Here is a 17,055-nt window from a genome sequence, read left to right as displayed (position 1 = left end):
TGATTGGGTTGTTTTTTTGCTATTGAGTTGTATGAACTATTTTTATATTTTGGAAATTAACCCCTTATTGGTTATATCATTTGCATGTATTTTCTCCCATTCCATGTGTTGTCTTTTCATTTTGTTGATGGTTTCCTTTGCTGTCCAAAAGCTTTTAAATTTGATTAGGACCCATTTGTTTATTTTTACTTTTATTTCTTCTGCCTTAGGAGGCTGATCTAAGAAAATATTACTAGATTTATGTCCTAAAATATTTTGCCCATCTTCTCTTCTGAGAGTTTTATGGTGTCATGTCTTATATTTAGGGCTTTCAGTTATTTCGTGTTTATTTTTGTATATGGTATGAAGCAGTGTTCTAATTTTGTTGATTTATGTGAGGCTGTCCAGCTTTCCCAATAGCGCTTGAGATTATCTTTTCTCCATTGTATATTCTTGCATCCTTTGTCTTAATCGACTGTAGGATTGTAGGTTTATTTCTGGGCTCTCTATTTTCTTCCATTGATCCATATGTTTGTTTTGGTGCCAGTACTACTCTGTTTTGAATACTGCAGCTTTGTAATATAGTCTGAAGTCTGGAAGGGTTATGCCTCAAGTTTTTTTTCGTCATGATTACTTTGGCAATTTGGGGTCTCTAATGGTTTCATATAAATTTTAGGATTATTTGTTTTAGTTCTGTGAAAAATGTTCTGGGTAGTTTGATAGGGATCACATTTTATCTGTAGATTGTTTTGGCTAATATGTTCATTTAAACATTATTATTTCTTCCAGTCTAAGAGCCCAGGATATCTTTCCATTTCTTTGCATCAATTTCCTTTATCAATGTTTTGTAGTTTTCAGTGTATGTCTTTTACCTCTTTGGTTAAGTTTATTCCTAGAGATTTTTTTACATGATTTTAGGTAGGACTATTTTAAACTTTGTCTTTGAGATATTTCATTATTAGTGTAAAGAAATGTAACAGATTTCTGTTTATTAATCTTGTATCTTGCTACCTTACTGAATTCATTTATTAGTCTAATAGTTTTTGTGTGGAAACTTTAGGGTTTTCTATAGAGGCTATCATGTCGTCTGCATAATGACAATTTTACCTCTTCCCTTCCAATTAGGATAACTTCTATTTCTTTTTCTCACATGCTATGATTAGGAATTCCAATACCATGTCGAATAGAACTGATAAGAGTGGGCATCCTTATTCCAAAATTTATTGGCAAAGCTTTCATCTTTTCACTGTTGAGTATTATATTGGTTGTGGGTTTGTCTAAATGTCTCTTTTCCTTTTCTTGGAAGTTTCCAGAATGAATAGGTTTTGCTTACTCTCTCCAAAACTGACTCCAGCATCTTTCCCCTCTAAATGTCTTTTTTTCTCATCTATAAAATAAAGTTAATAAGATAACTAACCTCATAAAGTTGTGAAGATTAAATAAATTAATATATCTAAAGTGTTTAGAACACTTCCTAGCATGTAATTAGCATACAGAACATATAAGTTATTTATACGTTTTGCTGTTATCATTACTGTCTCTCTTGGCAGGGCCTTGACCACTCAGTTACCCAGTCCCAAAACCTGAGTTCTACTCTTCTTCGTCCTTCAGAGAGAGATAAAATGATAAAACAAATACTACAAAATGTTAATGGGTGAACCTGATAAATAATATGTAAGTTTTCTGTCTACTTATTTATTTATTTATTTATTTATTTATATTTATTTATTTATTTTTTGCTATTTCTTGGGCCGCTCCCACGGCATATGGAAGTTCCCAGGCTAGGGGTCGAATCGGAGCTGTAGCTGCCAGCCTACACCAGAGCCACAGCAACGCAGGATCTGAGCAGCGTCTGCGACCTACACCACAGCTCATGGCAACGCCGGATCGTTAACCCACTGAGCAAGGGCAGGGATCGAACCCGCAACCTCATGGTTCCTAGTAGGATTTGTTAACCACTGCGCCACGACAGGAACTCCCTCTGTGTACTTTTTTAAATTGTTGCAACTTTTCTATAAATTTGAAATAATTTTCAAAACAAAGTTAACCAAATAAAACAAAAACTTTGCTGGCTTCCTCATATCAATATCCAAAGCCCTAAACTACTTCTTCAGACTTATCTGCTGTTTTTCCCTCTTAGTGTTTAAGCTTCAGCCATAATACATGATTTTGTTCATTACTTTTATAGTTGCTGTTGTTTAATTTGGAATGCTATGGTCTTCACCTACTTTTTACCTGGAAAACTCCTATTTATACTTCAACAGCCAGTATATAATCCCTCCTGTATGATGGTTACATTATTTAAGAGACTCCCCTGGCCTGACTGTGTTTCTCTCTCTCTCTTTATTTTTTCCTCCTTTTTTGTCTGTCCCACAGCACATGGAATTCCTGGGCTAGGAATCAGATCTGAGACGCAGGTGGGACCTATGCTACAGCTGTGGCAATGCTGGATCCTTAAACCAGTGTGTCAGGCCCGGGATCAAATCTGCATCCCAGGAGTTCCTGTTGTGGCTCAGTGGTTAATGAATCTGACTAGCATCCATGAGGACACAGGTTCAATCCCTGGCCTTGCTCAGTGGGTTAAGGATCTGGTGTTGCTGTGAGCAATGGTGTAGGTTGCAGACATGGCTCAGATCTGGCTTGGCTGTGGCTGTGGCATAGGCAGGCAGCTACAGCTCCAGTTTGACCCCTAGCCTGGGAACTTCCATATGCCACGGGTGCAGGACCTAACTAAAAGAAAAAACAAAAATCTGCATCTCAGCGCATCACAGCCACTGCCTATCCTATTGCACCACCAAGGGAACTCCTGACTGTGTTTCTCATTTTGACCCCTGTGCCCTTTTCTCCTGTAATTAGTCTGTTTCCTCTATTAAACTCAGAGTTCTTGGAGAACAGAGTCTCCCATGTCTTATTCATTTTTGTACCCCAGAGTCTGAAATCCTGATTTCTGTCCTCTTGTGCTCAGAGATACATTTTTGTTGGCCAGGCCAAGCTGGTTCCTCACTTTTTGCCTTTTGAAGTGGCCGTAATGACTCTCAATATGCTGCTGCTTCCTGTTGTTTCTAGCTGAAACTTGGCTCCTGGCTGCTCTCTTTTTTCTTTTCCTCCACGAAGAGGAAGTGATCCTTTACTGATGAGCTGAAATCTAGTGGTCATCAGTGTTACTTATAGAGTTCTCCCCACGCCAGTGACCTCTTTCCCTACTCTAATTCTGTGTTTTAGAGCCAGTCACTTTACCTCTTGGAAGTCTGTTTCCCCATCTATAAAAGGATACACTTTAGTCCAGCCTCCCTTATAGGAGACTTAAGTAGAGAAAGAAAAATAATTTTCCCTCTAGCCTGGGTTCTTGGCTGAGGCCTCTGAAGGGGAGCAGAATATGCCACCCCAAAACATACTTCTTTGGCATAAGGATTATCTTCAGAATGTTATTTTTAAGAAAGAGCAGACCCAGGAGAAGCTCAAAAACTAAATGGAAGGTACCTTTTTACATGTATAAAGGAAATCTTCATTTTTAAGTCTGTCTCCCTCTCTTTACAGGAAAGAGAATGATGAGACTTTAATCTCTAGAAACTCTTTATGAATGCAGAAAGTTTGACTTAAATCTACATAATAAATATACCCTTGTTTACTCCGCTTTTCCTGATTACCTCCCTTAACTGGCTTCCCCAACCTCACAACATCTTTCTTTTGTGTTAAACTGAAGACGGTTTTTAAGAGGGGGTATCAGCCCAGGACCTAGAAGGATAGAAGGAAAATTATTTTCCCTCCCCTATAACTTTCTGTAATAAAAGACAGATTAACAAGAGAAAAAAAAAAGATTAATAACATGTATAGTTCCTGTACATGGGAAAGACCCAAGAAAATTGATTAACTGCTCAAAATGGCCCAAGCTACCACCTTAAATACCATCTTCAACTAGTGACAAAAGAAAGGTGTTTGAGGTGGGGGTGGGGGAACCTGTAATGGAAAGTTATCAGGAAAAGCACTGTAAAAAGGAGTAAGGTTGTGATGCAGATTTAAACGGAATCTTTTCTCTTGGTAAAGAGTTTCTAGAGATTAGGAGTCTCATCCTTCTCTTCCTGGTAACAGAGAGGGAAAAATTCTTACAAACAGAGATCTCCCTAGACATGTAAATTTCCCTCACAAAAGAGCAACTTTTACTCTGTTTTTAGAGTTTCTCCCATGTTTGCCACATCTCAAAAATAATCAGCCCAAGATAATCCTTATACCAAAGAGGCATATTTTGGGGTGGCAAATTCTGCTCCCTTTCAGTTACGTGTTATTTTCATTGTATTTGCTTAGGTTTCCTGTTAAAATAGGTCATTTTATTTAGTCCTTCAGGCTTATTTGTCAAAATTTATCAAATGTTCATAGAAACTAATACGTTATTTCTTGAGCATATATGAGTCAAAGACCAGTGTTCCCTTCTGGTGAATATGTGTTCCTGTCAATTTTAATATTTTCATTGTACGGAGATTTTAGGGTAGGGCAAGCTTAGCACAGTTTATAACAATAAATGACTCTTCTACATGTTCTGTTTTCATTGCTCATTTTTACTGTCATTTAAGGCAGTATGTTTTGTGGCTAAAAAAATGAAGGGATCCCTTAAAGAAGAAAAATCTCAGCATTGGCAGTAAAACACATTCACTTTGAAATACCCTTGTGGGGACTAAGCAATTTCTACATTGATAAAATAGATCACATGCTTAAAATTTGCCTATTGGGAGTATAGGGAGTGTGATTCTGGAATGAATGCCTTGTCTTTCTTATTCAACACTCTATTCTGGTGCCTAAGACAGTGCCTGAGCTTAATAGGAGCTCAACAAATACTTGATGAATGATAAATGAAGAGGTCAATAAGCCTGTTTGGAAAAATGTCAGAACTTTAACAGCCTTAATATATTGAAGCAAATGAAAAAGAAAACTCTGAGGAGACAGGTTCTTTCAGGTCCAAAATTTGCCATTAGGAAACCAATTGGCACTTTTGGTTTATCTATATTGAAGATGATCAGCTGCACCTGTCCAGGTGTTTTCAAGATGGATACTCTCCAAATGTTTCTGGAATTGAAGGCGGTAACAGTATTTTTTGGTCCCTTTGTGTTCCTGCTGTTTGTTGCACACTGTAGTTTTTTAAGCCAGGGTTTTCTGGAGTAGTTTTATTGTAATAAAAGGCTAAGTTACTGACTGCTGTTCCCTTCTCATCGGCTTTCTATCAACATTGTACCTGTTAGTGATGGGAAATAATTCTGCTGACATTAGTACACATTGAGTAACCCAACACTATGTTAATTAATTTTCATATTTTCTAAGTTTATTCATATTTTAAATGATTTGCAGTTATTTTCTTAAAAATATATTTTATTTTCTTTTTGAGTTCCTGTTTATCTGCTTGTCTTGGGTTTTCTGAAGATTTTTTCTCTCTTTGCTGCTCTTCCAAACTAGAGAATTGACACATGACAATGATGGGGCAGTGGGGGAGAGACTACTCTATAAATAATCACAATGTAATGTACATTCAGCATGAACTGAAATGGGGAAAAGGCTGCAAATAGGATCGATTCCTCTGGGCTTACATTGGATTAGCTATAACACCGATTCTGTTGTGGATTGAAGTCATTTTCTACTTTGGCACTACTAAGTCCATGGGGAATGGTGGAGTCATGATATAGCAGCAGGATTCTGGGAGCAGGCCAGAATCTACATCTGCTCTGAACTGTAAGTGGACTGGATAAATGCTTTGAAAAAATGCCAGAGGAGGGAAGTGAAGGAAAACACAAAATCTTTACACTCAAAAGGCCATGGAAAATGACTCGATCAATGGCAAGGGGATTGGATTTAGAGGAAAGTTTTTATAGAAATAAAAGGTATACAATTCTTTCTATGTTTTTATCTACTAAGTTCCTCTCTCTTTTTCATAATACATAATATTATGTATTACGATATAAGAATCATAATACATAATACAAGAAAATCTTATTAGGAAGGACTAAAGCATCACTTACTGTACTTGGGAGAGTCTTAGTGATTGAAGAAGGACCTCTTTTCTCCAAATGTGTGACTATACCATCTGGTAGGAATTCTTTATTTTTATATTTTATTTTTTGCATTAAGAAATAATTTCTCTACTGTATAGCACAGGAAACTATATACAGTTTCAATCAGTGTCACACACTTAAACAACATCATACACCACATTAACAAAAGTAAAAAACCACATGATTATCTCAATAGATGCAGAAAAAGCATTTGACAAAATCCAACATCCACTTATGATAAAAACTATTACCAAAGTGAGTACAGAGGGAACATATCTTAATAATAAAAGCCATTTATGACAAACCCACAGCCAATATAATAACGGAGAAAAGCTGAAGGTCTTCTCACTAAAATCTGGAACAAGACAAGGATGCTCACTCTCACCACTTTTATTCAACATACTATTGGAAGTCCTTGCCACAGCAATCGAACAAACAAAAGAAACAAAATGTATCCAAATTTGAAGAGAAGAGGTAAAATTTTCACTCTATCCAGATGACATGATACTATATATAGAAAACCTGGAGTTCCCATTGTGGCGCTGTGGAAACAAATCCGGCTAGTAACCAGGAGGTTACGGGTTTGATCCCTGGCCTCACTCAGTGAGTTGGGGATCCGGCATTGCCTTGAGCTGTGGTGTAGGTCGCATAAGAGGCTCGGATTCTCTGTGGATGTGGCTGTGACTTAAGCCGGCAGCTATAGTTCTGTTTGACCCCTAGCCTGGAATCTCCATATCCTGCAGGTGTGGCCCTAAAAAAAAAAAAAAAGAAACAAACAAAACAAAATAAAATAACCTTAAGGATTCCACACAAAACTGCTTTAACTGTTCAATGAATTCAGCAAATAGCAGGATACAAGATTAACATTCAGAAATCGGTTGCACTTCTGTATGCCAACAGTGAAATATTAGAAAATAAATATAAAAAAAAAAACCTTTTAAAATCGTACCCCCAAAATTAAAATTTAGAACTAAATGTGACCAAGGAAGTGAAAGATTTATATGCTGAGAACTATTAAACATTAATCAAGGACATTTAAGAAGATTCAAAGAAATGGAGAGGTATTCTATGCTCCTGGATTGGAAGAATTAGTATCATTAAAATGGCCATACTACCTAAAGCAATCTACAGATTTAATGCAATCCCTATCAGATTACCCATGATATTTTTCATAGAACTACAACACACAATCCAAAAATTTATATGGAACCATAAAAGACCCAGAATTGCCAAAGCAATCCTGAGAACAAAAACCAAGCAAGAAGCATAACTCTCTCAGACTTCAGATGATATTACAAAGCTATCGTAATCAAGACAGTGTGGTACTGGTACAAAAACAGACATCCAGACAAATGAAACAGAATAGAGAGCCCAGAGATAAACCCAGACACTATGGTCAATTAATCTTAGACAAAGGAGGCAAGTATAAATATAAAATGGAAAAAAAGACAGTCTTCAGCCACCAGGGCTGGGAAAACTGGACAGCTGCCTGTAAATCAATGAAATTAGAACACACCCTCACACCATGCACAAAAATAAACTCAAAATGCTTAAAGACTTAAACATAAGACACCATAAAACTCCTACAAGAAAACACAGGCAAATCATTCTCTGACATCAGCTGTACAAATGTTTTCTTAAGTCAGTCTCCCAAGGCAATAGAAATAAAAATAAAAATAGGGAGTTCCCGTCATGGCGCAGTAGTTAACGAATCCGACTAGGAACCATGAGGTTGCGGGTTTGGTCCCTGCCCTTGCTCAGTGGGTTAACGATCCAGATCCAGCGTTGCCGTGAGCTGTGGTGTAGGTTGCAGACGCGGCTCGGTTCCCGCATTGCTGTGGCTCTGGCATAGGCCAGTGGCTACAGCTCTGATTAGACCCCTAGCCTGGGAACCTCCATATGCCGCAGGAGCGGCCCAAAGAAATAGCAAAAAAAAAAAGAAAAAAAACTGGAAAGAAAACCTACGGAATGGGAGAATATAGTTGTAAATGGTGCAACCAACAAGGGTTTAATCTCCAAAATATACATACAACTCAACAGTAAAAAAAAAAACAAACAATCCAATTGAAAAATGGGTGGAAAGGAGTTCCCGTTGTGGCACAGTGGTTAACGAATCCGACTAGGAACCATGAGGTTGCGGGTTCGGTCCCTGCCCTTGCTCAGTGGGTTAACGATCCAGCGTTGCTGTGAGCTGTGGTGTAGGTTGCAGACGCGGCTCGGATCCCGCGTTGCTGTGGCTCTGGCGTAGGCCGGTGGCTACAGCTCCGATTCGACCCCTAGCCTGGGAATTTCCATATGCCGCGGGAGTGGCCCAAAGAAATAGCAAAAAAAAAAAAAAAAAAAAAAAAATGGGCGGAAGACCTAAATAGACATTTCTCTAGGAAGACATACAGATGACAAATAGGCACATGAAAAAATGCTCAACGTTACTAATTATTAGAGAAATGCAAATCAAAGCTACGATGAAGTACCAACTCATACCGGTCACACTGGCCATCATTAATAAGACTACATGCTTATTAATGATGGAGAAATGCTGGAGAGAGTATGGAGAAAGGGAACCATCCTATACTGTTGGTGGGAATGTAACTTGATACAACCACTATGGAAAATGATGTGGAGATAACCTCAGAAAAGTAAATATAAAACTACCATATGACCCAGCATTCCCACACCTGGGCATATATCCAGATAAAACTTTCATTCAAAAGGATAGTTGCACCCCTATATTCGTTGCAGCACCATTCACAATAGCAAAGACATGGAAATGATCTAAATGTTCATTGACAGAGGAATGGATTAAGAAGATATGGTACATATATGCAATGGAGTACTACTCAGCCATAAAAAGAACAAGCTAATGCCATTTGCAGTAACACGGATGGAACTAGAGATTGTCATTCTAATTTAAGTAAGTCAGAAAAAGACAGATACAATAAAATATCACTTATATGTGGAATCTAAAATATGGCACAAATGAAGCTATAGAATAGAAACAATCACAAACATGGATAGCATGCTTGTGGTTGCCAATGGGGAGGGAAAGAGGGAGGGAGTGATGTGGACTGGGAGTTTGAGGTTAATAGATGCAAACTGTTACTTTTTGAATGGATAGACAATGAGGTCCTGCTGTATAGCATAGCAAACTATGTCCAATCCCTTGTGATATAACATGATGAAAGATAATATGAGAAAGAGAATGTGTATAGATGTATGATCACTTTGAAGTACAGCAGAAATTGACGGAATGGTGTAAATCAACTATAATAAAATTTTTTTTTAAATACTAGTAAGCTTTCTCTCTATTCTCTATTAGTTCTATTTCCTTTTATCTTACTGCCCTGCAGACAGTGTTAAATATCCAGAGCCTTGATTTCCAGAGAAGGTGTTTTTTTCTGATTGGAGAAACAAACTTGGCTTGTCTAAACTTAAGGTTATTTTTTCTAACTAGCTAAAAGTGGCTAGAAAAAACCAAGAGAGAAAACAGACTGCATGGCATATATACACAGAGAGGGTAATTCTCAGTCTACTTTGACAAGGCCCAGTTGAGCTTTTTAGCCCAAATGCCAGATTCTTTTCTGAAAGACTTTCAGAAATGGTGGTCAAATCTCAATAAGTGGCAAATAGAAGATTCAAAATAATAGAAATCATAGAAATAATTTTCACTGATTTAGGAAAAAATGTCCTCATTAATTCCTGGGACATATAAAGAGAATAAAATAGCTCTTAAGCGTCCCAGGGCCATACTCAACCTCTTTGAGTCACTGTAAAATGAGAGAATGGAAATGAAACTGGTAATTTCTCAGGCCCATTTTAATCTAAAACCTTAAGATTTTGTGCTTTGTTGAAAATGACATTAAAATTATTTTATGCTTTATGTATGAACGCAAATACGATTTACCTACTTGGCATACTTGAAGTCATTTTCTCCGTATAATTGCCCTAGGATGCAGGTACTATTATTATTACTATAGATGAGGCAACTGAAGCTGAGAGAATTTAAGTAATTTTTCCAAGATTATCCAATCAGCAAAGGGTGAAGCTCAGATTTTTTTTTTCTTTTTGTCTTTTGAGGGCCGCACCCGTGGCATATGGAGATTCCCAGGCTAGGGGTCTAATAAGAGCTACATCTGCCAGCCTACACCACATCCAAGCAACGCCAGATCCGAACCATGTCTTCGACCTACACCACAGCTCACCGCAGCGCTGGATCCTTAACCCACTGAGCGAGGCAAGGGATCGAACCCGAAACCTCATGGTTCTTAGTCGGATTCATTTCCGCTGAGCCATGATGGGAATTCCTGAAGCTCAGATTTAATGTGAAATCTGATTCTATATCATGCTTTTTTAACCCACACCTATATTGACTCCCAGTAGTAAACACATTACTCATTGATAATGGGATAAGAAGCTATATTGGCAACAAAAAATTCAATCCTGATGAAAAACATTCTCTTAAATAAATGGTATAGTGAAAGATTATACATATGGGAACTGGGAAAATTGTCAGTGCTTTGGACTGTCTGTCTTAAGGGTAGGTAAAATGTTTTTTATCTCGGTTCCTCATCAGATATAATAGGCATTGAGTAAATTTTTATTGAAATGAAATGTATATTGTGTAACCTCAGTATAGATCATTATAAAGGTTTTGGAGGCTAGAACCAACTTTATAGTTCATTTAGTTTGTCTGCCCCCCAGCCCACTGTTTTCTAAAGAAGGAATTGAAATTCAAAGAGGGAAATAAGGAAGACATAATTGGTACTCAGGACTTCTAGTTCAGAATCCAGAACTCTTTTCACTTTGCTGTCATACTGAATCCTTTGCTTCCTAACAGTGTATTCTCAGGGTTCATCACCATCTCCTTACCAGTTGAGATGCACAGGTCTCCAGTTTATGGCCTGTACTTTTTTTTTTTTTTTTTTTGTCTTTTTTGGTTTTTCTAGGGCCGCTCCCTCGGCATATGGAGGTTCCCAGGCTAGGGGTCGACTCAGAGCTGTACCCGCTGGCCTATGCCAGAGCCACAGCAACGCGGGATCCGAGCTGAGTCTGTGACCTACACCACAGGTCACGGCAACGCCGGATCGTTAACCCACTGAGCAAGGCCAGGGATCGAACCCACAACCTCATGGTTCCTAGTCGGATTTGTTAACCACTGCGCCACGATGGGAACTCCAATATTTTTTTTTTTTTTTTTTTTTTAACTGTTTATCCTTGAAAAAAGCTGAGGACATTGCAGGAAATGCCAGCTGGTATGGAACAATACTCCCTTGAGAGAGGACTGATTTTGCTTGGTTTTGGGGAACTTGCTTGCCTTTTTTCAGTTGTGTCCGAACCAATATGGTTGGACTTACAAGAGCCAAGATGTTTCACCATCTGCCTGTTAGTGGAGGAATTGGCCTTTCTGCTCCTCTAACAAGGTTTTGGAAGACCAGGTGGCTCAGGGCCAGTCCACTGAGGCGCTCCTCCTTGGTGTCAAGCTCTGTGGTGAGCTCCAGAGCCAAGGGTAACAAATGGCTTGCATAAATGTGCAATAGCAAGTGTGATCTGAACACAATTGCACACTGTTGCAAACTTTCACCTAAATACATGTTGTTACAACGTTGGGACAGTCAACTGAGAAAAGCCCTGGCTTTTAAAGAAAAGAAAAAATTTTTTTTTCTTAATAATGAAAGTACTACATGCGTATTATAGAAAATTAAGAAACTACAGACAAATACAAAGAATAAATAGCAAGTATTAGATTACCATTCTGGGAGAATCATCAGGAAGTTTTTGTTAATATACATCCTTTACAGATTTTTAAAACATATATATATGTTTCAATCATATATCTATATATGATTCACCATGTATATATGTATTCTTTTTTCTTAAAATACATCATAAACATTTTTGGAGGCTATTAAATCTTTTTTTTTCCTCAATGAATTTATTACATTTATAGTTGTACAATGATCATCACAATCCAATTTTATAGGATTTCCATCCCATACCCCCAGCGCATCCCCCCACCCCCCAAACTGTCTCCTTGGGAAACCATAAGTTTTTCAATATCTGTGAGTCAGTATCTGTTCTGCAAAGAAGTTCATTGTGTCCTTTTTTCAGACTCCACATGTCAGTGAAAGCATTTGATGTTGCTGTCTCATCATTGTGTGACTGACCGCACTTAGCATGATAGAAATGATCCATCCATGGTGCTGCAAATGCCATTATTTCTTTCCTGTTAATGGCTGAGTAATATTCCATTGTATGTACCACATCTTCTTGATTCACTCCTCTCTTGATGGACATTTAGGTTGCTTCCATGTCTTGGCTATTGAAAATAGTGCTGCAATGAACACTGGAGTACATATGTCTTTTCAAGTCATGGTTTTCTCTGGATAGATGCCTAGGAGTGGGATTGCTGGATCGAATGGTAGTTCTATGTTTAGTTTTCTGAGGTATCTCCATACTGTTTTCCATAGTGGTTGCATTAATTTACAATCCCACCAACAGTATACTAGGGTTCCTTTTTCACCACACCCTCTCCAGCACTTACTGTTTGTAGACTTTTGGATGATGGCCATTCTGGCTGATGTAAGGTGGTACCTCATGGTGGTTTTGATTTGCATCTCTCTAATAATGAGTGATGTTGAACATCTTTTCATGTGTTTTTTGGCCATCTGTATGTCTTCTTTGGAGAAGTGTCTGTTTAGATCTTCTGCCCATTTTTTGATGAGGTTGTTTGTTTTTTTGGTATTGAGCAGTAGGAGATGTTTTTAAATTTTGGAGATTAGTCCCTTGTCAGTCGATTCATTTGCAAAGATTTTCTCCCATTCTGTGGGTTGTCTTCTCGTTTTGTTTAGGGTTTCCTTTGCTGTGCAGAAACTTTGAAGTTTGATTAGGTCCCATTTGTATATTTTTGTTTTTATTGTCAATACTCTAAGAGGTGGATCTGAGAAGAAGTTGCTGTCATTTATGTCAGAGAGTGTTTGGCGTATGTTTTCTTTAAGAGTTTTATAGTGTCTGGTCTTATATCTAGGTCTTTAATCCATTTGGAGTTTATTTTTGTGTATGGTGTTAGGGAGTGTTCTAATTTCATTCTTTTCCATGTGGCTGTCCAGTTTTCCCAGCACCACTTATTGAACAAGCTGTCCTTTCTCCATTGTATATTTTTGCCTCCCTTGTCATAGATTAGTTGTCTGTAGGTGTGTGTGTTTAATTCTGGGCTTTCTATCCTGTTCCACTGATCTATGTGTCTGTCTTTGTGCCAGTACCATACAGTTTTTTTTTTTTTTTTCAGAAGCAAAGGGTTTTATTATTATTCATTCTGCAGTAAGCAGAATGAGCATTCTTCTTCTTTTTTTTTTTATAATTTTTTTATTTTCCCACTGTACAGCAAGGGGGTCAGGTTATCCTTACATGTGTACATTACAATTACATTTTTTCCCCCACCCTTTCTTCTGTTGCAACATGAGTATCTAGACATAGTTCTCAATGCTATTCAGCAGGATCTCCTTGTAAATCTATTCTAAGTTGTGTCTGATAAGCCCAAGCTCCCGATCCCTCCCACTCCCTCCCCCTCCCATCAGGCAGCCACAGTCTCTTCTCCAAGTCCATGATTTTCTTTTCTGAGGAGATGTTCATTTGTGCTGGATATTAGATTCCAGTTATAAGTGATATCATATGGTATTTGTCTTTGTCTTTCTGGCTCATTTCACTCAGGATGAGATTCTCTAGTTCCATCCATGTTGCTGCAAATGGCATGATGTCATCCTTTTTTTATGGCTGAGTAGTATTCCATTGTGTATATATACCACATCTTCTGAATCCACTCATCTGTCGATGGACATTTGGATTGTTTCCATGTCCTGGCTATTGTGAATAGTGCTACAATGAACATGCAGGTGCACGTGTATCTTTTAAGTAGAGTTTTGTCTGGATAGATGCCCAAGAGTGGGATTGTGGTGTCATATGGAAGTTCTATGTATAGATTTCTAAGGTATCTCTAAACTGTTCTCCATAGTGGCTGTACCAGTTTACATTCCCACCAGCAGTGCAGGAGGGTTCCCTTTTCTCCACAGCCCCTGTAGCACTTGTTATTTGTGGATTTATTAATGATCCATTCTGACTGGTGTGAGGTGATATCTCATGGTAGTTTTGATTTGCATTTCTCTTATAATCAGCGATGTTGAGCATTTTTTCATGTGTTTGTTGGCCATCTGTATATCTTCTTTGGAGAAATGTCTATTCAGGTCTTTTGCCCATTTTTCCATTGATTGATTGGTTTTTTTTGCTGTTGGGTTGTATAAGTTGTTTATATATTCTAGAGATTAAGCCCTTGTCCATTGCATTATTTGAAACTATTTTCTCCCATTCTGTAAGTTGTCTTTTTGTTTTCTTTTGGGTTTCCTTTGCTGTGCAAAAGCTTTTCAGTTTGATGAGGTCCCATGGGTTTATTTTTGCTCTAATTTCTATTGCTTTGGGAGACTGACCTGAGAAAATATTCATGATGTTGATGTCAGAGAGTGTTTTGCCTATGTTTTCTTCTAGGAGTTTGATGGTGTCTTGTCTTATGTTTAAGTATTTCAGCCATTTGGAGTTTATTTTCGTGCATGGTGTGAGGGTGTGTTCTAGTTTCATTGCTTTGCATGCAGCTGTCCAAGTTTCCCAGCAATGCTTGCTGAATAGACTTTCTTTTTCCCATTTTATGTTCTTGCCTCCCTTGTCAAAGATTAATTGACCATAGGTGTCAGGGTTTATTTCCGGATTCTCTCTTCTGTTCCATTGGTCTGTCTGTCTGTTTTGATACCAGTACCACACTGTTTTGATGACTGTGGCTTTGTAGTATTTCTTGAAGTCAGGGAGAGTTATGCCCCCTGCTTGGTTTTTGTTTCTCAGGATTGCTTTGGCGATTCTGGGTCTTTTGTTGTTCCATATAAATGTTTGGATTGTTTGTTCTAGTTCTGTGAAAGATATCATGGGTAATTTGATAGGGATTGCATTGAATCTGTAGATTGCTTTGGGTAGGATGGCCATTTTTACAATATTGATTTTCCCAATCCAGGAACATGGAATATCTTTCCATTTCTTTCCATCTTCTTTGATTTCTTTGATTAAGGTTTTATAGTTCTCAGCATATAGGTCCTTTACCTCCTTGGTCAGGTGTATTCCGAGGTATTTGATTTTGTGAGGTGCCATTTTAAAAGGTATCGTATTTTTGTATTCCTTTTCTAATGTTTCATTGCTGGTATACAGAAATGCAACTGACTTCTGAATGTTAATCTTATATCCTGCTACTTTGCTGAATTTATTAATCAGTTCAAGGAGTTTTGGGGTTGAGTCCTTAGGGTTTTCTAGGTATAGTATCATGTCATCTGCATACAGTGACAGTTTGATTCTTCTCTTCCTATATGGATGCCTTTTATTTCTTTCGTTTGTCTAATTGCTGTGGCTAGGACTTCCAAAACTATGTTGAAGAGCAGTGGTGAGAGTGGGCATCCCTGTCTTGTTCCAGATTAGAGTGAGAAGGCTTTCAGTTTTTCCCCATTGAGTATTATATTGGCTGTGGGTTTATCCTAAATGGCTTTGATGATGTTCAGGAATGTTCCCTGTATACCCACTTTGGCGAGGGTCTTGATCATGAATGGATGTTGGACTTTGTCAAAAGCTTTTTCTGTGTCTATTGAGATGATCATATGATTTTTGACCCTTTTTTTGTTAATGTGGTGTATGATGCTGATTGATTTGCGTATGTTGAACCATCCTTGTGAACCTGGGATGAACCCAACCTGGTCATGGTGTATAATTTTTTTGATATGTTGTTGGATTGGTTGGCTAAGATTTTGTTGAGAATTTTTGCATCTATATTCATCAATGATATTGGGCGATAGTTTTCTTTTTTGGTGGTATCTCTGTCTGGTTTTGGAATGAGGGTGATGGTGGCATCATAGAATGTCTTTGGGAGTATTCCTTCTTCTTCAACCTTTTGAAAGAGTTTAAGGAGGATGGGCACCAATTCCTCTTTATATGTTTGTAGAATTCACCTGTGAAGCCATCTGGTCCTGGACTTTTATTTGTAGGGAGTGATTTTATGACCTCTCCAATTTCATTTCTAGTGATCGGTCTGTTCAGTTGGTCTGTTTCTACTTGATTCAGTTTTGGCAGGCTGTAAGATTCTAGAAAATCATACGGTTTTGATGACTCTTGCTTTGTAGTATAGTGTGAAGTCCGGGAGCCTGATTCCTCCAGCTCCATTTTTCTTTTCCAGGATGTCTTTGGCTATTCTGGCTCTTTTGTGCTTCCAAACAAATTTAAAAATATTTTGTTTGAGTTCTGTGCAAAATGTCCTTGGTACTTTGATAGGGATTGATTGAATCTGTAGATTACCTTGGGTAGTAAAGTCATTTTGATAATATTGACTCTTCCAATCCAAGAGCATGGTATGTCTCTCCATCTTTTTGTGTCATCTTTGATTTCTTTCATCAGTGTCTTATAGTTTTAAGAGTACAGGTCTTTTGTCTCTTTAGGTAGGTTTACTCCTAGGTATTTTATGCTTTTGGATGCGATGGTAAACAGGATTGCTTCCCTAATTTCTCTTTCTGATCTTTCATTGTTAGTGTATAGAAATGCTGTCGATTTCTGTGTATTAATTTTGTATCCTGTGACTACGCCAAATTCCTTGATGAGCTCTAACAGTTTTCTGGTAGAGTCTTTAGGATTCTCTAGGTATCATATCATGTCATCTGCAAATTGGAGGCTATTAAATCTTATTTAACACTCTTTTTAGCAGCTGCATAGTATTCCATCCTATGCTTATAACCCTATTGCTGAGTATTTAAGTGCTCTTTAGCTGTCTGTTTTTTTAAAGTAATGCAGTGATAAATCTTTTTGCTTAATTCTCATTGGCTTCAAAAGCAAAGTCTTAAAAGTATAGTCATTGAATCATAGCATGAGTGGTTTCTAGTTTCATAGCTTTGATATCTACTACCAAATTGCTTTCCATCAAGGTTATGCCAATTTACATTCTCACCTATAGTGTGTTAGTAAATTTCTCAGTGTC

At 37.8% G+C, this 17,055-nt stretch overlaps 1 long non-coding RNA gene across 2 annotated transcripts in view; it reads left to right on the top strand.

Moving 5' to 3' along the window:
* Positions 1-1,661, top strand: part of LOC110255688 — a 31,713-nt gene extending 30,052 nt beyond the window's left edge. For both annotated transcript variants that reach the window (XR_002336344.1, XR_002336343.1), the window contains exon 4: positions 1,530-1,661. This is a non-coding gene — a long non-coding RNA (uncharacterized LOC110255688). The remainder of the gene's footprint in view (positions 1-1,529) is intronic.

The sequence above is a fragment of the Sus scrofa genome, chromosome 1 (genome assembly GCF_000003025.6).
Source record: "Sus scrofa isolate TJ Tabasco breed Duroc chromosome 1, Sscrofa11.1, whole genome shotgun sequence".
NCBI classification, from domain to species: Eukaryota; Metazoa; Chordata; class Mammalia; order Artiodactyla; family Suidae; genus Sus; species Sus scrofa.
Note: the sequence above shows the minus strand (reverse complement) of the source record. Positions and strands in the feature narration are given on the sequence as shown.